General features: G+C 39.7%; 1 protein-coding gene across 1 annotated transcript in view; it reads right to left on the bottom strand.

Annotated features, from left to right (window-relative positions):
• LOC124607385 overlaps positions 1–20625 on the bottom strand; it is a 445395-nt gene extending 424770 nt beyond the window's left edge. Inside the window, exon 1 of the mRNA XM_047139701.1 lies at positions 20267–20625. The gene's annotated coding sequence lies outside the window, so the exon portion shown is untranslated. The remainder of the gene's footprint in view (positions 1–20266) is intronic.
• Positions 20626–25743: the final 5118 nt, after the last annotated feature.

Raw genomic sequence — 25743 nt, 5'->3', positions numbered from 1 at the left:
GGCCCTAGCCTTGACAGCTTCCACTCTCGCACGCATACGCTCAATCATGTGCTGGAAGGTTTCTTGGGGAATGGCAGCCCATTCTTCACGGAGTGCTGCAATGAGGAGAGGTATCGATGTCGGTCGGTGAGGCGTGGCACGAAATCGGCGTTCCAAAACATCCCAACGGCGTCCTTTAGGATTCATGTCACGTCAGTGTGCAGGCCAGTCCGTTACAGGGATGTTATTGTCGTGTAACCATTCCGCCACAGGCCGTACATTGTGAACAGGTGCTCAATCGTGTTGAATGATGGAATTGCCATTCCTGAATTTGCTCTTCAACAATGGGAAGCAAGAAGGTGCTTAAAACATCAGAGTAGGCCTGTGCTGTGATAGTGACACGCGAAAGAACAAATGGTGCAAGCCTCCTCCATGAAAAACACGATCACATCATAACACCACCGCTCCCGAATTTTACTGTTGGCACTACAAACGCTGGGCCGGCCGCGGTGGTCTCGCGGTTCTAGGCGCTCAGTCCGGAGCTGTGCGACTGCTACGGTCGCAGGTTCGAATCCTGCCTCGGGCATGGATGTGTGTCATGTCCTTAGGTTAGTTAGGTTTAAGTAGTTCTAAGTTATAGGGGACTGATGACCACAGATGTTAAGTCCCATAGTGCTCAGAGCCATTTTTGAACTACAAACGCTGGCAGATGACGTTCACTGGGCATTCGCAAAACCCACACCCCGCCATCGGATCTCCACATTATGTACCGTGACTCGTCTCTCCGCACAACGTCATCCACTGTTCAATCGTCCAATGTTTACACTCCTTCCACCAAGCGAGACGTCGTTTTGCATTTACCGGTGTGATGTGTGGCTTATGATCAGCCGCTCGACAATGAATTCCAAATTTACTCACCTAACTGTCATAATACTTGCAGTGGATCCTGACGCAGTTTGGAATGCCGTGTGATGGTCTGGTTAGATGTCTGCCTATTACATATTACGACACTCTTTAATTGTCGGCAGTCTCTTTCAGTCAACAGACGAGGTCGGCCTGTACGCTTTTGTGCTGTACGTGTCCCTTCACGTTTCCACTTCACCGTCACATCGGAAACAGTGGAACTAGGGATGTTTAGGAGTGTGGAAATTTCGCGTACAGACGTATGACGTAAGTGACGCCCAATCATCTGACCATGTTCGAAGTCCATGAGTTCCGCGGAGCGCCCCATTCTGCTCTCTCATGATGTCTAACGACTACTGAGGTCGCTGATACCTGGCGGTAGGTGACAGCACAATGCACCGAATATGAAAAACGTATGTTTTTGTCGGTGTCCGGATACTTTTGATCGCATAGTGAACTTTTAATAACTTCCATAACGAACCTCTGTCTCGAAATCTGATAGGAAATCCTAAGACGATCTAGTCGTACGTAAAGTACACCAGCAGCAAAACACAGTCAGTACCTTTACTGCATGATATTAACACCAATATTAACGATGACATGTGAGTAACTTTTGAGTAGATACGCTAGGTGCAGCGAAGCAGCTTAAATCACTTAATAAAGGGAAGTCTTTCCATCCATAGACCAATTAGGTTTCTTTTAGATACAATAGCCCCACACTTGGCAAATGCTCGCTCGGCGAAAGATTCGTACGAAAACACTAGAAAGTTGTACAGGTCAAACCAATACTCAAGAACGCAAATAGAAGCAATCCGATGAGTTTCTGGATCACATCACTGACGTCAGTTCACAGCAGGACTGTGGAATAGGTCTTGTGTTCGGAATTACCTTGCAGAAAACACCCTATTGCCAAATATCCAGCAAGTATTCAGAAAATATCGGTCTTGTGAATACAGTTAGCTCTTCATTCGCACGAAGTAAAGAGTGATATCGACACACGATCAAAAATTGATTCCATATTACTACATTTACAGAAGGTATTACGGAAGGGACCATTCCTCACAAGAGACTTCTAATCAAACTGCGTGCATATGGATTATCGCTTCAGTAGTGCGATTCGTGATTTTCTGTCAGGAAGGTCACAGTACGCAGTAATCGACGGAAAATCATAGAGTAAAACAGAAGTGATATCCGACGTTCCCCAAGGAATTGCTATAGGCCCTCTCCTGTCCTAATCTACATAAATGAACTAGAAGACAATCTGAATAGCTGTGTTAGATCGCTTACAGACGATGCTGTCATTTACCGTATAGTATAGTCTTTAGAATACCAAAACCAATTGCAATATGTTTGAGGCAAAGAATATGTAGGACTATGGTCGGAAACATGGTAACGGTCTCTGAATACGGAAAAGTGAGTTTATCCACATGAGTGTGAAAGGAAATTCCTTAAATTTCGGATAGACTATAAGTCACATAAATTTAAAGGCTGTTGGTTTCATTAAATACCTAGGAATTACAATTACGAACACATTAAATTGAAATTGTCACATAGATAATGTTCCAGGGATGGTAAAACAGAGACTCCTTTTTATTGGCAGAACTTTAACATATGCAACAGGCGTACTAAAGAGACTACCTACACTACGCTGTTCCGTCCTCTGCTATGGTACTAATGTACTATGTGGAATCCTTACCAGTCAGAACTGGTGGAAGACACTGAAGAGCTCCGAAGAAGATAACCTCTTTCCACATTATCGTGGAACAGGGAGGAGAACGTCAGAGATATAATAAGCAGTCTGGCTGACATTCGTATAAATTTTCGTTACGGCGAGATCTTTTCACGAAAATTCAATCACCAACTTTCTCCTCTAAATGTGAAAACAAGTTTTTGTCGCCAAACTACAAAGGGAGAAGATATCATCGCAGTAAACTAAATTGCAACTCATGTACAAAGATCTAAATATTCATTTCTCCCCACAGAATCGTAGAAGAATAGATTGAAGGTTGTTCGAAGATCTCTCTACATTCCACGTAAGTGTGAGTTGCAGAGAAATCATGTAGATATAGGTATAAACGGCGATACAGGTCGCCCCAAATTCTTGGAAAGGAGGCACACGGGAGTATTTCTAAAAAACCTGCACCAAATAACATGACTATAGGAACTTGAAAGCCATCGTTACAATGTGAGACAGTGCGCCCTCTACGCCGATCCAGATGACGCAGCTCATGTTTAAGAAATGTTGAGCATCCATGTTTTTTATTTGCATATACATGTAGGACGAGGAATCTACTACGGATCTTATATGTATCTACACACCTGAATAATTGGGACAGTAATTCTGTTACATGCTTAGTGCCAGTGCAGTTCCGTATGTGGCTGCTGTGTTCCTTTCACTCATACGTTGTCGTGACCCTCTTTTCCACTTGAACTTAGCCTTGTCACAGAAATCTAAAACTGAAAGGAAATTGTTATCTTCCATCTTCACACTCAGAATGAAATCAGAAAATCAGAAATCAGAAAATAGCTGTCATAATGGGCTTGTACCAACTGAGTCCAGTATGGTTCGATACACAAACGTCGCCGCACAGCACGTCTAACATTCATGTGAGGAATGGTTTCATCGCGGCTGGTACCAGGAGTAGACTTTTGTACACTATGTACGAAGGTACACTGAGTAGCATTTTGTGGTTTTGAGTAATGTATACCATTTTGGTTTGTGGTATTCAGGTCTACGCTCTCGTGTTCGAAGACGATCTGGTCAAAGTTCTCAGAGACCAGCGACTGTAGAGATCTTTTATCTCTAGAACCTGGGATAATAGTGTGGCGATTATCATAAATTGTCACAGCACGGGTTTTATGATTGGAAAAGAAATACAGCACTGATTATTTAATTATAGAAGAAAGTCTGCATGCTCGGAACTACGTAGCAATGATGATAAACCTTGTTGGCATACGCTTAATGAGCAATGAAAAAATGGCATTTTCCAACAGGATAATGCAAGACCTCACACTGCAGTTCACACCACTAACGTCTTGATGATTGTAAGGATCCTTGACTGGCCTATCTTGTCTTTTAATTTGTCTCCCATAGATCATATTTGGCATGTGATAGGAGAATGAATGGTTTCACACTGGCAATGTTCATAAACTGACACAGTATGTGTTTTATGCATGGAGAGAAAACATTCAAGATGGCACTCGAAGGCTGTTTGCTTCAATCTAACAATGAATAGCACAGGTTATGACTATTAGGGACAGCACTTCGAAATGGAATTATAGTTTCATCAGTTAATACCAGTTATGTATCAATTTTTCTACCAAGTTTGGTAAACATTCGCTTTGTGATTCATGGTGTAACATTCCCCACTTCTGCCGACGTATCGTGGCTGTTATATGAACTATAACTATGATGGATACAGACAAAATATAGTACGTATAGTGATATTCGATGAACACTCTCTAAATAGCTTGGATATTAAACTTTAAAAATACGCGATTAAAGCTGTATAACAAGATCGTCCTCTTAACACTGTTAGACGGATGTGAATCAGTGGTGATGAATAAGAAATAATAATGCGTGTCCTGAGTATGGAAATGAGACATCCGAGAAATTTCAATGGAAATGCAGGTATGGTATCAGCAATGTTGGTATCAGAAAGGAAATAAACACTTGCAGAGTAAAAGAAAAGAAGAAAATAAAAGAATGTGTATCGAACATTTACAGAATACAGATCATAAAAGATTAATAGCAAAAATAAAGAAGTGCAAGCTACACTAAAGAGTAGATTCTGGAAGAAAAAGATGAAAATTAAAAGGGATATTGTGGCGCTTAATACTAAAACGTGGAAATGTGTCAGTATCATGGCTGCAATACATTAATTTATAAGTAATTTAGCTTTTTGGGAGGAAACATTTGATTTTTAAGACAGCTGCTCAAACTTAATGACGTGTGATCAACAGAAGATGTGAGTTCTGTACAAATAATAGAAAAGAACAAATCCACAGTTACGAAACATATCATTTCGCATTTACTGCACCATACGCGCTATGCGTGAATCTTACCCAGTCTGTAAACGCTCCGTTTCAATCAGTGCGCGGATTGAGTTACATTGAGAGATGTCAGTATCTTATAACACTTTCGGTACAGAAATTGTTTCCACTTATCTGAATCCTTCGTATTTCTCTAGCTATTTTTTCGCGTATGTGCAGTTTTATGTTTCATCCGGGGCATCTCAAGAAATACTATCAAGCCTGCAGCAAAGCAGTGTTTGACCGCTCCGTAAACTTGAGACAGCACCACATCCGACGCAATAACTATATAGCACTGACATTCACTTAAAATTCCTAAAATGGAGGATATGCATTTGATATCTCAGTGGTAACTAGAACGAATTGTTACATTCTGCGAACGTCAATTATTTGGTGGAATTTTGCAGTTTGATAATAACTCATCCAGATTTGCACTTAAATTTCTGAAAAACAGGTCGTGCTTTCTACTTTTACTCCTGACTGAATTTTATCGTACTATGCCTCGACGTTGCCTGAAATTCATAAATCAAATCTTGGAAGAGTTTGAATCTTACACTACAAGAAGGTATCCAAATACAATATTATCGCACAAGTAAGCGTTAAGGACGTGTCGCAATTAACTTCAGAATATGATTAGTTCCACTTTCTGCTAGAAACCAACTACTCAAGACAACTTAGTGTCTTCCTTCTTTTCGATTTAGGTCATAAAGTGTGCAGTTTCTTCTATTAGGTTGTGATACTTACATCCTTGAGACCCACACGACATCAACTTTAATAACAGCTATGATACGGTTTTAGAGTCATTAACTTATATAACAATTTAATAAGGGATTGTCGACCCTTTACCATATCAGACAGTCGAGAATATATATATGGTTCCCCCCATATCATGTGTAACTCATCTTGAAGTTTATGTTTTCACTTGAAATAATTGAACTGGACGCATAGTTTACGCTGATCTCGCCTGTCTAAGGATTCTGAGAAGAATATGCATTCCTGACGAATCGCAAAGAGACGAATCTATCGGGAAACATATATCTCGTATACACCCCGTCAATTAATGAATACCTATTTTGCCGTGACAGAGCTAAGAATTTATCAAACGAGACAACAATTATGGGTCCATAAAACGAAGCATAAATGGCAACTTACGTTTAAGCACTTACTCAAGGTACACTATGGGAGACGAAGAGAGATATCAACGATTCTACAGCTCAACAGTCAGTTATTTCAGGACATTTATCCCCCTCTGTTAAACCAACTTTGCAGTAAAATAATTATAGGCTGCCGCCACATAAATGAGGTCTATAATAGAGTAGCATTGGGACGACCTACTGAAATTTGTTGATCTATGAGCGATGTTGATACATAACATTATTTTGGAATATAAAGTTAGTATAACCCATGAAAGAATATTGGTATCTACCGGTAGGTGAACTTCTTTACATCTGTGTAACGTGTACTGGAGTTAGGGACAGTGTGTCTTCCCCTGCTATTTATCATTAAATGTAAACTATTGGAATGACAATCTTATTTTTTTGCTTCTCGTCGTTCTCGGTTTGCTTTTGTTTCTTATTTTGGTTACAATATACACTTCAGGAATAAATAAGTGTTGTAGACGGCTGGCACATTGAGGTAAGAAGTGTTCCACCTAGTGAAAGGCTATAGGGATCAAAATTCACGTCCATGCGAATCGTTTACTCTTACACGGCAGCGTAAGCATAAACGAAACTACTACTACTCTGAGGAAGGCATACGATTCACTGCCCCATCCTAATAGCCGCAGGACGCAATGCTGTCAGTACCACACGAGAGAAGCAGCTCCACCTTGATTCGTCACTGATAGCCAATGAACTTAAATTATTAATTTCGCTGACCCATCTAACAGCCGCAGGACACAATGCAGGCAGGACGACATGATGGAATCAGCTTCCCCCTGATTAATCACTGATGATCAATAAATTCAAATCTTCAGTTCCAGCAATATATGATCTCACTTTGTGTACTCTTAGCATTACATTCTACTTACGTTCGCTTTAACAGACAGTAGGGGTAGAACTGAAGAGACGAAGTTACATTTCTCAAATAGTATAAATTATCCTAATGAAGTCTAACTGAAATAGTTGCCATAAGATTGATTACTTAGATTAAAAACAGTGTCGTCTACAATCCAAATGAATTATCTTTGTACTGGCCTTTAAATGCCACTTATAACCAGACGATGTCATATGAGATTGGTTCCTATTGAGATCTGCACCTTAGGCTTTTATAATAGCTACAACAATCGATGGGGCAATGAAAACAAACTGGGTTTAATAAAAGATGAAACAAAGACTTGACATGATGAGAGTACTCACTGGCTTAGAGCATAGAAGTACGATTTTAAAATTGAAATTCGATGGCGCAATGCATAGAGTGAAAGGAGACTGTCAGCTCAAGTTTTAAAAATGAATGATCACGGAGAATGTTTTAAATAATGTTAATAATGCAACTACTCAGTATAGAGCTCGATCCAAGCAAAATACAGTGTCCACCTAAGGAAATAAAGATAATAAAACAACTTATTTTGTCACCGCCTAGAACAGATAAGAAAGTCAAGGACGAAAGCGGGTCACTAAGAAGATAAGACACAGAGAGATCACTAGTCTGCGAAAATCTGGAGCTGTGGAATGCTAACAGACGACAATGCAACTGTTTACAGGTGTTGACCATGTAGTATATACACACTATTTTATTGGTTGTACGGTAAACATCGCCTGTAAGTTGTGAGAGTGAAACTACTTATTAATAAAGGATAAATATATACGTATGATGAATTTAAATGACGTGCATTTCTGAAGTTAAACTTACACACTTAGAAACCATCTCCCTCCTGTTGCGTCACTTGTTACAGTTATTAACTGAATATTCAGAGGAGCAGTTTGTGGTTATAAAAAATTTATTCATAGTTTTATGTCATCAGTTCATCTTGTTACTCACAGGACATTGTATAACACAGTACACTGAGAAACCGTGAGGTGAGAAGTGATCCAAACATTTAGAAGCTCTCTCACTGGCACTGGAAATAAAGGTTCCATTTTTCATTACCAACGTGAGAAGTATTTCCGTAGCAACATCGTTTCTGCTGGGCTCTGTTCACTCTAAAATTTGTCTAGAAATTCCATTTAATGGAAAAAGTGAAAATTTTCCGCATTTTATCTTTATCTGTCGCGAAGAATCTGTCGTACGATTTACCCAAGTGTCCCGACAAGATGGCAGTCTACAAAATCTTGTTGATGAATAACAGTCATCATAACAAAAATAATAAAGTAAGGAACACAGGTAAGTGTCATGAGACCATCTACATCCAACGATATCCTTTACAATGATGTGAACTTGAGTTACCCCTTCTCCATTCATGTGACAGGAACTTAAAAACCAAAGAATTCTCAACAATTAATTCTAGTCAACACAATATAAATATGTATTATTTAGGTTTTAATTGGCATAATAATATACATATTTAATATCAGATAGGACACACTTTCATTGCCCTCTCATTGGTTACGGTTGATATAACTTTCTGCTTTTTTCAATCGCTTGTAAATGTTTCCTAATGTATGGTTGCAAGGGATAAATTTTTTATAACATTTTAAATCTTGTCGTGTATGCACAGTGTCTACGTTAGTTGTGCGTCTACAAATTTAATCAAAATAATCGCTGTCTACAACGCTGACGAATTATTTCGTCAGCGAGCATCAAGACTCTATCAACGTACTATAAGTCGCTCAACCCAGCGATGTGAATCAATCATTGGCGAACATATTCTCCTTCATAGAAGGACACGAAGTATCTGCAAACTGAGGTAATGGAACGGGTGACACATTCTTGACTTTTCTTTCTATTCATAACTGCAGCAACTTTAATAGGTCTTATGTCTGTGACGTCGGGAAACAGAGTAGTATAGAGTAGTGAAGCCTCCACTTTATTATTTTGAAGACGAATTCTACCGATATGTCGATTTGAGAATTTACTGCATCGCATTTGGATGAATTCTTATGTCGTATTCATAGACCTGTATTCTATTAAATATTCTGTTGCTGCCTCTTTAGCAAGGCTATTCTACAATTAGAATAGGTGAAGATACTCAGTTACCCTGTTATTACGTGAAATTGGGTAAAATTGTGGAACTCTTCATCTTTAAGGTACCGTCAGTTCTATTGCCTCAGTGGTGACACACCAAGTGTATGGTACTGGTTCCGATAAATTTGATTGAAATTTCGTGGCAGAGAGAATAGGAATGTAATTGAAATTTCGTCGCATAGCGAATGGGAATGGTACATAGTAACTAGGCAGTCGCTTTATGTAAGTGCATGTATCGAACATGTACATTCACGATGCAAATGAACCCAAGATTTCGCACCCAATGCAGGTGAATAGTAACAGAGATTAATTACGTTCATTACACGCCTAGATTATCTACAAACTGCTTTGCCATCACCTGAGTAATTTTCCCAACTCCTCGAAAGATATGGTCATAATGACTGATGTATCACAAAACTTAAGAATAAAGTTGGTGAATGCTGTTAATGCTGTCCTCTTACGCTGTATATCATTATTAGCTGAGTACCCTGTATCGCTGGGGTATGTACTTATTCCAATATTCTATTAGTCTCTCTCCTCTTTGCCTTATGTCTGCCCATCTGCTACCTTTCTTTCTCTCTGTCCACCACCTCCACCCATTTATCTATCCATATCCTCCTGCCCTCAATCTGCTCTGTGCCCTCTCTCTGTCCATCTACTGCCCCATGTAATTCCATCAGTTCATCATTCTCTGTCCATCTACTGCTTCCCCGTCTGTCCGTCTCTTTCTGTCCAACTCCTCTTCCTCCTTCTCCCCTTCCAACTCAACCCCTTTCTCTTTCCATTTCCTATTTCCTTCTTTCTTCTTTATCGCAGTCTCCTCCTCCCCACTCCACCCTCTGTACCTGTCATTATATCTTCTATGTCCTACTCTCCTTACTCCCTGTCCATCCCTCCTCTTCTTTTTCTATTTCCTTTTCTCCCTCTCCCTCTATATCAGCATCCTCCCTCTCTCTCTGCCCACCGCTTCCAACCACTTCTCTCTGTCCATCTCCTCCTACCCTTACGCTCTTCACATTAACACCCCCTCCATATCCCCCTCCATAATAGGAGGTTGCTGCTTATTATTCCCACAGTGTTTCTTACCAGACGGTATGTAATACTTGTACCAAATCAGCTGAAGTCAAACCAGAGTAAGGAAGAATATTTAACCCACAACATTGCTCATCTATGCAATTGTCACAAACGTTTAATATATTTCCCTCATATTTGTAAACGTATTTCATTTCTACCTCTAGAGTCTGGCGTCCTACAGTTTCGTTTTGACGCAGTTAAATTTTATGACTTCATATTTTCTCAACTATGTGTCGTACAGTAATATAATGTTGCACGTACATTCAGTGGTATAAGTGAATACTGTCTGAAAAATGTGTTCCGAATTGAGCTAGTAATACAGAAGTATTAAATTAGTGTGTCATGTACGATGTGTTAGTGTTTACGAAGTCATATGTCCTGACTTACGTGTGGTAGAATCATATTTTTGCAAGTACATTGAATTTTATATGTATATTCTGTCTTCGAATAGAGTTAGCAGTAAAGAAGTAATAAATTAAAACGGCATATCTGATTTTAAGGCAACGGCCTTGCCGCAGTGGCTACACCAGTTCCTATCAGATCACCGAAATTAAGCGCTGTTGGGCGTGGCCGGCACTTGGATGGGTCACCATTCGGGCCGTCATGCGCTGTTGCCATTTTTCGGGGTGCACTCAGCCTCGTGATGCCAACTGAGGAGCTACTCGAACGCACAGTAGCGACTCCAGTCAAAGAAAACCATCATAACGATCGGGTGAGCGATGTGCTGACCACACGCCCCTCCTATCCGCATCCTCAGCTGAGAATGACACGGCGGTCGGATAGTCCCGATGGGCCACTTGTGGCCTGAAGACGGAGCGCTCATATCTGATTTTTCTGCACAAGCAGCAAAAAATGTAGTAAATGATAAACTATTTGCAGTCTCGTAAGGGTTTTAAATTATGTGTTAAGTTTGTTGCACGTCATTAAGTGCTCTCACGCTCAAGCCCTATGTGAATATAGTCTGGCTATTTGAGCTTCGTAGGTTACAACACTTAGGCGACGCCACCTCAACTATTTTGAGATGCAGGCGGTTCTTACGCCCACAGTTGTTCTTCCCAGACAGTAAGAGATATGGGTATCAAGTTTGGTTGAAATCGATCCATTGGTTTAGGAGATGTGAATCTACATATATACATCCACTTTTCCGATATATGAATGTACTGATATATAGCCTGATCTATAAGCGGGAGGATATTGCAGTAACTTTCACCTCATCCACGCCAAGTCTTCGTGCGAAGCATAATCAAAAACCTGGAGGATATTACTGTAATATATTTGAAGATACATTCCCACTGGACTTTTGACCCTGCAATGTTTAGCTGTGTCAAGCGTCTCCCAGGCGATATGGTAGCTGTAGCACACATACTTCCCAGCTTTGTCGAATAAGAACACATTCCCAGGAAATAAAAGAAAATATGCACCTTTTTCTCACTTTTAGGTTACCCATTCTTAATTTAAGGTCTGTCTTTATGTTGTAAACAAGAAGTACGTGGGACTTAGTTGTTCATTATACGTGAATAATGAGACAATAATATTTCACTCCTTCATTACTATCACTAATAGTTCTCTTCTACTCTCATTTATAAGTGGAATAATGTTTCTTTTGGTGCTGTTGACAAATATCATTATTTTGGGTAGTAATATTATGGGAACAATTTGTAGTTGAAGGTGCATCATCAGTTCTGAGGACCAGAAGAAACCAAATGACACGTATAGTTACCGTACACGGTACACATCTGAGTGTTTCATAAGCTGGACTACGTCAGCCATGACACATGCAGATATCCCAACCCCTTGACGAACGTCAATGAAGCCTACTTGTTTTTCTTAATCGCATTTATTTAGGAAAGTCATTAATTTACCTCGAATTGTAATTTAACGTCGTTTCTATAACTACGTTAATTGCATCTTACCATTATGCATATGTTAGTATTACTTTTCATCGTGACGTCAATTAACAGACTGCAGGTTTCTAATCGCCACATAATGGAACCAGACGTAAACTCAACTCCTATAGAGAGAAGAACTGCAAATGACCCACGAGTCTGGGATTCGCTGAAGACTCAAATGTATTGTCACATGAGTTGAGTACCGAAAACGGTCTCATGGAGAGCAACATGCATAAGAATAAAGTCGACAGGAAAAATAGTACTCATCAACCAGCATATGTCTTCACACCAGTGAATTAGATAAAAGTACTGCGTTTCTAATAGTAGGCTGAGGCTATTCAGAAACGAAATTACTATCAGAAAGGTGAAAGAAGATACCATAATACGAATAGGATCACGGAACGCAGAAAGCTCAAAATTAATGTTTCTTTGTTATGAATTATAAAGTAGAAACAATTTAAAACGATAACAATACTGATCTCAGTTTTAATGAGGATCTAAAGAACGAGTGCCTCGTACAACATTGCCTTCTGTAGTACGTGATAACATGCAAACTTATTAGTAGGTAGTACAGGAAACGCAGAAAAGGTTACGACCATAGAAGCTACAACGTATTATTTCAAATTATCGTGTTTTGTAATATCCCGTTTAGTGTTTTGTTCACGTCAGCCCTAGTCAGCATCGAAATGAGAGTGGGTGAAGCTTAGTCTTTATTGTTTGCATAAATGTTTACATATTTTACTACTTTGAGTGGCATAAGCAACGTCACAGGAGCCGAAAAGGGTGTGGGATGACGTCATTGGAGGCGCAAAGAACAATGACATTGCGGAGCGTGACACCTTGCGGGATCCGCCACAACTACGCCTGACTGTGAGCTCCAGGAAATAACGTTTCTTTCTATGAAGAACTAATATAACTGGCTATTAAGCGAAGTGTAACAAGTAAGCCGCAGTGTCTTATATTACTGTGAAGGGGAACGAAAACGCTTTTCACTTGTTTCGTCCTGTAAGGAGCAGCTGGAACTATTACTGGGCTCTGGCTTTCTTGCTCTTCTTAACTTCTCAAAACTTCCTTCGAAAACATCTTTTGACCTTGTCTTCTTACTTGTGTTAACGGATTTAGGTTTGCAATTAATTCCTGTTGGTTTCTTCGGTGTGTAATTTGGGATCGTCAGGTTCCGTTGATGATATGGAAAACGTTTTTCCTCAAGAGAGAGTAGTCCATTAGTGGTATATGACAGTAGAATTTCATACGCCTTTTCAGTGTAAATAAGGTGGACCGTTTTTGATTTGGACGCGCACTACAGGAGAGGTTTAAAAGCCTGGATGCGCATAAGCTCAAAAACGTTTTTGCGTGGAGCTCGAAGAAATGATAGGAAATGAGGAAATATAACTTGTGAATTCAGCCAATAGGGGACTAACAGTTTATTACTGGGCATGCTGTAAGGATATTTCAGACGTTTCTTAATCACAATAGTTAATTTGAGGAGGTCAAAACAATGGAAGATGTAGATAATGGTGCAATAGTCATCTGAGGAAATATTTGGGTTTCTTTCTCAGCAACATAAAGTACAAAAACGAATAACAACTGAATTTAATTGTGCACAGGAAACACGTCCAGGCCTTGCCTCAGCTTTGTGAAAAAGCTAAAACGTTTCATAGAGGGAAATAATTAACTCATAGTAACAAATGGACCTTCTGCTGACAAAACAGTAGAAGTATATAGACTGCAATTAATATAGTCGATAAATTTCTCAGGTGATGGGTAAAAGAGGACCACCTAAGTTACACTCGAGTGGTTAGTAATGTAGGTTTCCTCAGTGGCGGCCAATGGATTAACAGAATTGCATAAAATCTGTACAGTGCAGCAGACTACATAAAATGTTTGCTACACGTTATTTTCAAGGAATGGATAATGATTCTTAGTACTGTGATGTCATTTGTCTTGGGCTGCAGGCACCTATAATCTGAATCGCTGTAAAAGGATGAACAGGCTACGTCATTCGTCGTAAATTATTTTCGACACTTCCTCTGACTTTCATTAAGAGCAAACTGCCACAGAACTGGTCAGTATTACGCACAGCAAGTATTTAAAACAATATTAGTAGTTACCACGGTCAAGTAGATTGAGAGGTCTATACGTCGGAGAATGCTCTGAATCGTCACACGAATCTCTATTTAACGGTCTGGAGGTTTTTTTCGAGGCTTAAGTAGGAAAGTAGCTTTTAGTTAAACAATTCAATAGGGAACTTCTTAATTTCATTTACTGCACGTGTTACGTGACTGACTACTGGAATACTATCTGAGTTCCAAATATGTGATTTATTCATAATATATTCAGTAACGGACGTATGTACACACACACACACACACACACACACACACACACACACACACACACACACATACTGATACTAACATGTCAATGATGAAAGGTAAACGTGATCGAGCAAGAAAAATCTTTTATCATTATATACGTTGGTGTTAATCCTTTCTAAGGTACTAGAACAGTTAGACAATATCGAAAAGAAACGAAATGCTCCCCTCAATACCTACACGAGCCGGGTGCTCACAACTCATTCATTCCTGTTACGTGAAATTTGTGCATAATTCTGTTTAATAGTTTCTGCAGTAATTAGCTGGCTTCATTGCAATCAATAATACGTACAGGAAATAAAAGAACCCTTGGTCCATGATCTATGATTTTAAAACTAAATAGTTATCGCACCGCAGGTGATCTAAATTATGGATAAGAAATTTTGCTGCCACAGTAAAGCAGCGAACTTTCCAAGAGGACAAAATATATTCAGATCTTTGTAGTGTGTTCTTCAAAGATGAAAATTTTCATTTCTTTGTTGATATGAAAATTATAAATGCGTAAGAGGAAGTGGAGTACCAGAGTATTTATAGTCCAGCACATAAATTCGCTTCACATTACTAATGCAAATAAATTAAAGCCATAATTGACTGCATGTGTTGAAGTTACCACTATATTTTATGTTTGGATGAAAGTAAGTTTACATATCATTACATACGAAAATAATCGGTGTAAAAGCTGAACGCAGTAGGTACATACTGTAAAAAATATTAACACAGGCTGACTTTGTACTTAGAGAAGTACGCCGAAAAAGAGAATGATCTTTCTCTTAGGTATTCTGTGGCCTACTCGCGTTTCTTTCTAATTACCCAGGCCCATAATTTATTTTTTGTGTTTACTCAACACTATGTGATATGTCTTATAACATTTAACACAGCTTTGTCAGTGCCATTTCTTCCTCAAGCAACATTCATGAAACATATGTAGAATAGATTTTGCTGCATTTTCCATTCTTAATTTTAATCCTCATATTTTCTGGCCCTTTTATATTTCGCTTTAGACCTATTTATCCTAGCTCAATAGGGTTTTTATTAATTGTTTATTTAAAATTTATGTACAGTTCAATGTAGTTTGTACAGGGGACAAGATTCGAATATAGCCATTCATTTTCAAAACAGATCTGCACTAAAACTGCTTATCATAGCAAAATTCCACTCAGATACTGTGTAACGTCCAAACAACACACAGTCATACAATAGTTATGGAATTAACTTACTACACACATTATACATTTAACACATGAAACTTAAGAAGTATAAGCAACACGTAAATGTGAGAAAAATTTTAAATAACGAATTATCAAAACACAGTTTTTCGACCTTAACCAACAAAATGGTGGAGCTACATTAACAGTTTTTATTGTTTCTGCCGCACTAGTCCTCCTATGCACGTTATGCGAGCCGTGTGTTATTACAGTTTCTGTTCCATATTGTGTTTTATTGAATGTTTTAATAGTTTCTTTTGTAGACTGCATGTTTGTTGCAGTTTTATATATACAGCTGTAACAGTGTACAGAGTAAATATATACCAAGGCTTCGACAAATTCTTAGGCGGTCGCACTTTACGAGCTCATATTCATTACTGTTTGGAGCCACAGTCTACAGCTACTGAGTCCAAATGCAGCATGGGTTAACAGATGATATATAGGACAATAACGCTGATATCTCAGTAAAAGCTGTCTTTCCGTTTCATATAATTGTAAACTATTTGTCTACCAACGATTGCCAAGTGAAATATAAGGGAGGATGTGCGCTCACGCTTTTGTTATTTTGTTCTACTTTATTTATTATCCTGCTGCAGATTTATTTTGGTTCGTTTGTTAATTACACTTATGTTCAGAAGAAAAAACACCTTGAACGACTAGATATAGACCCTCATATCTACAGTACATGTACATTAGTACTTTCTGCAGAAATGATTGGCGTTTCAGTCATCTTGGTTCAGCAAATGTCCTGTTGCTGGTAGGCACAGAGTTCGCCATGGGCCCTTATAACTTGTTCCATGCATGATGGCATCGACGCGGGCCGGCCGCTGTGTCCGAGCGGTTCTAGGCGCTTCAGTCCGGAACCGCGCTGCTGCTACGGTCGCAGGTTCGAATCCTGCCTCGGGCATGGATGTGTTTGATGTCCTTAGGTTAGTTAGGTTTAAGTAGTTCTAAGTCTGGGGGACTGATGACCACAGATGTTAAGTCCCATAGTGCTTAGAGCCATTTTTTAGCATCGACTCTTGTAAGGTGTAAATGGGGTCCTGTGAAATAGCCATCATTGCTACTTTCATCTGGTTCCAAAGTTCATCTATGGTGATTGGCGTTGGGTCACATCGCTGCAACCATCGTTTCACCATATCTTACACATTTTCGATTAGCGACAAGTCTAGTGATCTGGCGTGCCAGAGCAAAAAGCTGACATCCTGTGACACCAAAAAGGCACGTTTCCTTGCAGAAACATGTCATCAAGCGTTGTCTTCCTGGAATTTGCCGCCTGAGGTCTTGTACAGAAAGGGTATGGCTACTGGTCGCAGGATGTTATTAACGCAGGTCACACTGGTGATAGTGTCCTGTACGAGCCCCAACTGTGATTTGTGGTTGTACCCAATAACACCCCACACCGTAAGGCCGTGAGTTGCTGCTATATGTCTTCTGTGAATGCAGTCACTGTGATGCCACTCACCCTGTATGTGGCGAACCAATCCGCGGCCATCAATTTCAAACAAACCAGAACATAGACTTGTCCGAAAAGACTGTCTGATGCCATTGCTGTCTCAAGTGACGCTATTCCATTCACCATTGCCGTCTAGCATATTCCTGCACATTCTTGAAAGGTAGGCAGAAAAATGGACGGCGTGCACGAAACCTAGTGTACGATGTGTTACACTATTCCACAGTTGCGCAAGAACCGAGGAGGACACAGATCTGTCCTGCAATGACATTCATATGAGGTGTCGACCTTCTCGGAGGATGGTCTGACCCATCTCGTCGTGCTCTACGGCCTTCCGCGAACCATTCTGCACACACCTTTTGCACTGCCGAAATACTTCTTCCCATACGAGCAGCAGTTTCCAAAACTGATGCATCACATTCTCTGATATCAATAACTCCCCCTCATTCTGACTCACTGATTTGACGATACGGTTCGCGAATAGATCTGTGAGGCATGCTGCACGGCTGCTCAAGTAATATTGATCCATTATCTTCAGTTTGTAGCGAGAACGAGAGCCGCAGGCACATTTTACCAATAGGTGGTACCGTGCAGCGATATCGATGTTGAACCTGAACCCACGGGCCGACATGTTTAAAATGCTAATCATTTCTTCAGAGCATGTCCTGTGAGTATGAACGTCCTAACTCTAGTCGTTCAGGTGTTCCTTTTTTTTTTTTTAACACGAATGTACATTGTATAATGGATCTCTACAAGCATTTAAAATATATTTCCTTTTAATAAAATGACCCTTTACCTCATATTTTATGGTACAATATCTAAGGGCAATGGTCTGCACACCTGTATTTATCTGTATTATCTCGTGCTGGAAAGGCTTTGTACATTCCTTTAAAAAAGTGGTTTTAATAAAGTCAGGTGAACTAATGTGCAGCAACGACATCCAGCATGTCAATAAACGCTGTACGACAGTGTAATATTTTCCTCACATTGTCACTATTTATGTTATTATGTGATACTCAAATTCTGTAATTTTGGGACGAATCATCCGTAGATAATGACTGTCACTGTGCCGTCTATATCTACACTGATGTGATATGACTAGTATACTGTATGCACCAAGGTTTGGGAACGTTTCAGTTTTGCTTTCAGTGCTATCTGTTCCTGCATTTTGTAAATTGGATATATCTGGACGCCAAGCTACCTCTTTTACACACACACACACACACACACACACACACACACACACACACACACACAGACCACAAAGTATTTATAAATCAAGTTATTAATTACAATCAATAATGACCACAATCGGATCTCTGTATACATAGGGCCGATTGTTAATAACAATTAATAACTTGATTTATAAATACTTTGTGGCCTGTGACCGGAATACAAGAAAACAAATATTTCCCTGGGTGGATGAAGAATTTTTACTGTGCCTCTCTGTATGTCGTAACCTGTGAGAGAAAGTGAAACGCTTCCTAACAATTTTTAAAAACAAAATACAGTAAAATAAATTCGTTCATTTGAAGATTACTCACTATCCCATGTAAAGTTATTAATAACAATTAATAACTTGATTTAAAAATACTTTGTGGTCTGTGACCGGAATACAAGGAAATAAATAATTCCCTGGGTGGATGAAGAATTTTTACTGTGCCTATCTGTATGTCGTAACCGGTCAGAGAAAGTGAAACGAGTCCTAACATTTTTTTAAACAAAATACAGTAATTTTATGCATTATGAAATAAATTCGTTCATTTGAAGATTACTTACTATTACATGTCAACGAGCCATGTGAGACCAAATGAAGGAGTAATTCAACTGTCTCGATTTTTGGAGTTCCTCATTTTCTACTTGAAGGGTATCAAATGTGGGACTGACGAAATGCTCGAGTTTAAAATTGGAAACCACTTAGCAGGCGAAGTAGGGAATGAATTCTGCTACTTGGGAAGCAAAACAACGAGAGATGGATGAAGCAAGAAAGACACAAAACGCAGACTAGTACAGGCGAACAGTGCATTCATGGGCAAAAGAAATCCTCTAGCATAAAAAAAGTGTTAATTTGTGGAAGAAAATTCTGGAAAAGTACTTTTGAAGCATAACATTTTACGGTAGTAAATCATGGACTGCTGGAACTAGGAAAAGAAGAGAATGAAAGTGTTAGAGATGTGGTGCCGTAGAAAAATGATGTATACTAGGTGGATTAATAAGATTAGCAATGAGGCATCTGTCCATCGAATCAGTGTGGAGAAGAACGTGTGGAAACCACTGACACAAGCAAGGGAAACGATGATAAGACGTGTGTCAAGAAGGAATAACTCTCATAGTATTAAGGGGAGCTGTAGGAGGTAATAAACTACAGTGGAGACAGAGACTGGAATGCATCCAACAATTAATTGACAGATAGGGTGTAATGGTGGAATTCGTGTCGGGTCACCTCAAACCAGTCAGAATAATGTTGACTAAAATGAAAGACCCACTCATGACAGATGACATAGTACAATGAAATATGACAATATCGTATCTATTTACACTATCTACATTAAGACGCAATTTCCCTCAATATGCTCAACCTGGATTGCGAGTTCTTGATCAAGGTAATGAGAGAAGGGAGTGAAGACTCCATTATTTCCGTCAAAAAAATATATATTCATGTACTAATAATTGAAGTTCCTTTCACGTTCCTGTCGGAAATAAATGATAGAGCGATTATTAGTACCCCTTGCGGCCTAGCTAACCGGCATGTAACCAACTGTAAATAGAGTAGAGCACTGAGTAGATCATCTTCCTGAACAACCAAAATAAGGGTATTTGTGTTTGAATGGTAATTCGTTTGGTGATTTAAGCATATATGTATGTCTTTTTACAGCAGAAAAATAACTTTCCGCAGTCATGCTATGAAAATGTATATAATCGTAGAAGAGATAGCAATATAGTTTAAAGTATGTGGCACATATTAACGATACAGATGACTGTAATTAGCAAAGTATCATATCGGTTTTTTTTCAGAAAAAGTAAATACATGTTAGCAAATAATTCGCACTGGGTGTAATTTTTTTGTAGATTCATAATTTCCAAGAAACTTCAGGGCTAGTAAAACTACGCTACGAATTAGGAAAGACACTAGAACGATCGATTTGTTTAGAAAGCTGTTCTGTTTTTGCAGCGCGGGAAATAACGAACGATGACAAAATACAGATTCTACATTGTCAGACTATTTTAATTTACCTTATACACTGCTCAGGTTGCATCTCTTCCTGCAGAAAATATTCAACCATAAATACAGTTCGTTCTTGCTGTCACACATTGGCGTTACATTTTTTGGGAATCAACAATACGTCTATGTAAGTCCCCTGTAATAAGAAGGGGTGTGGCTGAACGTGTCCGTGTAAGCAGTTTACTTATTTCACGGCAGTATTGAAATAAAAGGCGCTAGGAAAGTTGTACGCACTGAACAAATGTAACGCGAAACTTTAACCTGATCATCGTTCATGATCAACAAGCGTGCTGAGAAGAGTCAAACTGGAAGACTAGTTGACGCGAGAGTCGGCGGTCGCAGGTAGGAGCGGACGTGTAACGCGGGGCTGCCTACCAAGCCATCCGGCAGGGGCGCCGGAGTCAGACTGAGGCGCGCACCGCACCAGCAGATAACGGCAGAGCGCCCGCCGTGCCACGCGAGAAGCCGCCCTGCGCAGGCGCAGTCCTGCCCGACCTTTGTCCCTGTATCGGCGTCATACAGACAATACGCACTATAAGCTCAGCCTCTGTTCGTTACATCACGCCGTCTTTAGGGTTTTGTACATATGGTGCTCTATAGGGATAAGTGACAACAACAGAGAATGTATGAACGATATAACATATTCTGATTACTCTTCAGAATGTAAATCCACATCTACATACAAATACCGTAAGCTACTTATGTGCACGGTGGAGATTACCTGATACTACTAGTAGTTATCTTGTTTCCTTTTCCACTCGCAAATAGAGCAAAGAGAAAGTTGTTGTCTATGTGCCTCCATATGAGCCCTAATTTATCTTATCTTCAGTCATTTCGCGAAATGTAGGCTGGTGGAAGTAGAATCGTTGTGCAGTGAGCCTCAAATGCTGGCCCCGCAGCTCGTAAACGTCTGAAAAATGTCAAGCAGCCGTCTTCAGCTGCTCATAAAAATTTTCATATACTCAAAGTGTTTCACTCGACTATCATCAGGGCTATAAAAGCAATCACTGTGTTACGCGAAATATAAAATAATTAACGCCAGGTGATAAAATCATATATTCGACATTGTTGCCGTATCGTACTTAATATTGCCAATCTTAAAAAAATTGTGCTAGATAGTACATTCATTCGTGTTATAACTGTAATTGAAGTTTGCAGATTTAACAAGAATGAGTGCACAACCTAGCACAGTTATTATTCATCAACAGCTTAAGGCTGTAACACACTTTTCAGTTTCCTCAGTTTTGTGAAAAGAATGTCGTCTTCCCTCCAAGAATTCCCATTTCCGTTCATGATGTATCTCCGTAATACTTGCGTGTTGATCGAACCTACCGGTAACAAACCTAGCGGCTCGCCTTGGAATTGCTTCTGTATATTCCTTCAAACCGACCATATGGGGATCCCGAACACTCCAGCAGCACTCAAGAATGTATCGCAATAACGTTCTATATGCGATTTCTCTTACAACTGAACCAAATTTTCCAAACGTCCTCCAAATGGATCGAAATCATTCATCACAGCAACTAAAAATTTTGTGTAAGTGCACTTGTGTCCTCCGACAGTCAATCAACGATGACACCTTACCATACGCAACATCATCGTCAGCAAACAGCCGCAGGTCCCCTCTCATGGATGCTCACCACAAAGGACAACGAATTGGGCTTGATTACAGAACGTTTTGAACCACTCACATATCTCGGAACCTATTCCGTATCCTCGGGCCTTCGTTAATAGTGTGATGGGGAGCACCGTTTTAAACACTCTCCACAAATCTAGAAATATGAGCTCTGTCTGTTGTACTTCATCCATAGTTCACAGCATATCTTGTGAGAAAAGGGCAAGCTTTCAGACTATCGATACTGTCTAAATCCTTGTTGTTTTGTGGACAGAAGCTTTTCTGAATCAAAGAAATTTATTATATTCCAACTGGGAATATGTTCAAGAATTCTGCAGCAACACGAAGTGACGATATTGGTCTGATATTTTGTGGGTCCGTTCTTTTATCCTTCTTACAAGATGAGTTGCCTGAGCTCTGCTCCATTCACATGGGATTCGCAGTCGGCGAGAAATTTGAGTTAAATGCAAGCTAAGTCAGGAGCCATTACCAGACAGTTCTGTCTGAACCTAGCGACTTATTTGTTTTCAAATCTTTCAGTAGCATCTTTACGCCAGGATCACTATTATTATGTTCTACATAGGGGAGTCTGCTCGACGATCAGTCGACAATTGATTCTACGATCTTTTTGCGTAAGTGATTTCTTGAAAGCAAAATTTAAAATTTCACGATTCCCTTCGTTGTCTTCTACTGCCACACTAGAGTGATCAACAAGTGTCCGGATAGAAGCCTTCGATCCACTTAGCGATTTTAAGTACGACCAGAATTTTCTCGCGTTCTCGGCAAGATCTTTTGCTGAGGTATGACCGTGGAACATCGGAACTTGGTTCTTCATTCTCAGAAGAGAATTCGTGTAATTTAAATTTATATTGGATATTAGCAGGTTTCTGTTTTTCATAAATGCTTTTATTGCTATTGCCTGCCTGCAGCTTGTATCCTCTGTACCTGAGCCCTCGTCAGTTCCTTTGCTACACAAACATTAAAACTAATCTGAAACGTTTGCTGACTGCAATTCTAACATAATTTTCGCAGCACCGCTTGTTTTAATTTGGCTACATTCAACTAACTGTAGCGTATCTTCTTTTCATAAAAAAGAAAAGGAATGAGAATAATCTGTATTAGCCGAAGCGTGGTAGCAAAGGTTAGTGCAATCCTTTGTTGTAGTCATTTACGTTCCCATGCGTCGCACACTGCAATCTATTAGCCTGAAAATATCAACTTAGTGGATTGCAAGCAACTTCTCTATTGAGATGTACGCTACTCTGTGGACTTCTACGACAGAGCATGTTATATTTGTACAATTAATAACTGACATAGTTAGACGACGCTCTTCTGACGTAAAATGTATCTTCTTTTGTAACAGAATTGATGATGTTCAGCTCCTACTAACTTCGTTGTCTACTGGAAGTGGGCTGATCATTCATGTTTCGTCTTACGTTATTTTATAGCAATCAGTGCTTTACTTGCATACTTGCATCCCCTTAAAAACACCCGTGTTACAGGGGATTCTCAAAGATATTCGTAGCAGGTCACGTAAATTCTAACTGAGTTATCTTTTTGCAGAGTAAGCTTTTAGTGAATATTACAGTAGTAACAAGGTAGACTGATCACTGTTGCAGTTTTTGATAGTTTCCATACCACAGATGAGTAGCTAAGGGAGATTATAGACGAGTAGTCGGAGATTATAGGTAATACTGAGCGAAGTATGCAACTGTGAAATTAACAGAATTCACCCCCAGCAGTTTGTATTGCTTGTAATGATCTATATTTAGTGTAAATCGGCACAGAGTCGGCATAAGTTGTTTCGTTCTTCTGGGAGATCAAGTGACTGCCGCCTGTAAAAGACTCGAAATGGTTATCATGGTTTAAAAATTGTGTTTGAATATATTACGACATTACATGCAGGTTGAGCATATCTCTTTTACTATGACTGCTCCTCCTTTAACTCAAATTCACTTCTGAGTTCTCTGCCTAAATAGTGAGTACACTGTTGTAAGGAAGATGAGTTGAAATTTGTGGTGTCATCTAATGTCAGTGGCCGATACGTATTTGCATGTATGCCGAAACATAAGTGTTCTCAGTGGTACATCGCAGAAACCATATAATGCTTCTAATTGCTGGAGCGCACTCACTGAATGGCCGATGGTGCCTATATAATAAAACATGGTGCTCGCTGCGAAACTAACGCCTCCTATTTCTTTGTGTTGAGTTTGAGTGTCCCGTACAGGTTATATTGCTGTATTACACATTTAGAATTTCTCCTTAAGGTCCTGTAGGTTCGTTGGCCTGTGAAAGATAGCAGCAGAATTGACCTTTTCCAGAACGATGTATGACATCTAAATTGGAATGGAACAGAGATCTCTCAGTGATTTCCCTATCTCTGAACATATTGCAACTATTTAAACTCATTGGTACATGCTATAGATGTGTGGAGGCGATACATTACACGAGAGTAAGGTGAGATGGTGGATACTGTGTTTCAGTAGTGATGAGAAGGATGTATACGATAAGCCATACCCATTGAGTCTTACTATCTGACATTCCTCATAATAAACGTATTTTACTGATTTACCTGTGCCAGTCGCGTCGATTAGTATCAAGGAATTGCGTGCACAGCTAAATTTCAGATCTGGTGCTGTAGACGATGTGTTCCACAACGTTATTCATCCAAAAGTGTGAGCGAGATGGGTCTAGCATATGATTACACAAGGAAACTTGTCGGCCCTGCTCGACGACATCGATGCTTATTTATGCCGTCAATACCGAAAATGAGACGTGGTATCACACTATGAGCCGGAATCCGAAAGACAGTCATTACCTGGCCAACATTTCTCAGACTCAGACGCTGTCGTCAATGCTGGGAGACGACGGATATACTCAGCTGATTAAGGGTTCTATAGAGCGTAGTACGTATGCCTTTAGTTCATCATTGACAAAAATGCGTAACGAATAGTTGTGATTATGTGGAAAATGAAAGTAGGAAGCTGAAAAGCCGGCCGCGATGGCCGAGCGGTTCTAGGCGGGAACCGCGCCACTGCTACGGTCGCAGGTTCGAATCCTACCTCGGGCATGCATGTGTGTGATGTTCTTAGGTTAACTAGGTTTTAGTAGTTCTAAGTTCTAGGAGACTGATGACCTCAGCAGTTAAGTCCCATAGTGCTCAGAGCCATTTGAACCACTTTTGAAGTTGAAAAATTGTTCAGCTTAATTTCATTATTGTGTTTTTCATATATGCCGCAGATTCGATGGAAATAAAATGGAAGGCATTATTGTCGGAATGTCCCTATTTTGTATTTCGAAGCACAGTGCTTAAAAATAAAATATTTTCTTTTAAAAGAAGGAGCTTAGATAGAACTGCAGTCATTTGAAGGACACATTGATATATTACCACATCCACATGAGTCCACATGCCATACTGAAAAACTCATAGTAATCATACTGGCTAGAAAGAAGACTACTGTCGTAGGAAACCATCAGGACGAAATGTCAAAATCCGAAACATCTTCAGACATCTCTATTTCCAATTTAATTTTATTTTTGGGAATGACAAAGGGATGCTGTCGAAACGGTACGGCAGTACAGACATGTCGCGCTAGGCACTTGCACGAATTACGTGGTCACTAGTGCGAACAGGTAGCTTCAACGTCACAGAGAGGACAAGGACGAAGATTGCAACTGAGATCTTGCAGGGTGAGTCTCGTAAGGTGTATTAAACCTTTTATTTCCTGAAAGATCCGAGATAGCGAAACAAAGTTTGCCGCAATAGATAGTATGCTGAGGGGCACGTAATGTTTTGTAGGGATAAAGCTCCGAACTCTTGTATCAACTGAGATACTGAAACAAGTATGGTTTCTTTTCAGTGGAACCGTATAC

Source organism: Schistocerca americana, chromosome 3 (genome assembly GCF_021461395.2).
Source record: "Schistocerca americana isolate TAMUIC-IGC-003095 chromosome 3, iqSchAmer2.1, whole genome shotgun sequence".
Lineage (NCBI taxonomy): Eukaryota > Metazoa > Arthropoda > Insecta > Orthoptera > Acrididae > Schistocerca > Schistocerca americana.
This window is presented reverse-complemented; position numbering and strand designations above follow the sequence as displayed.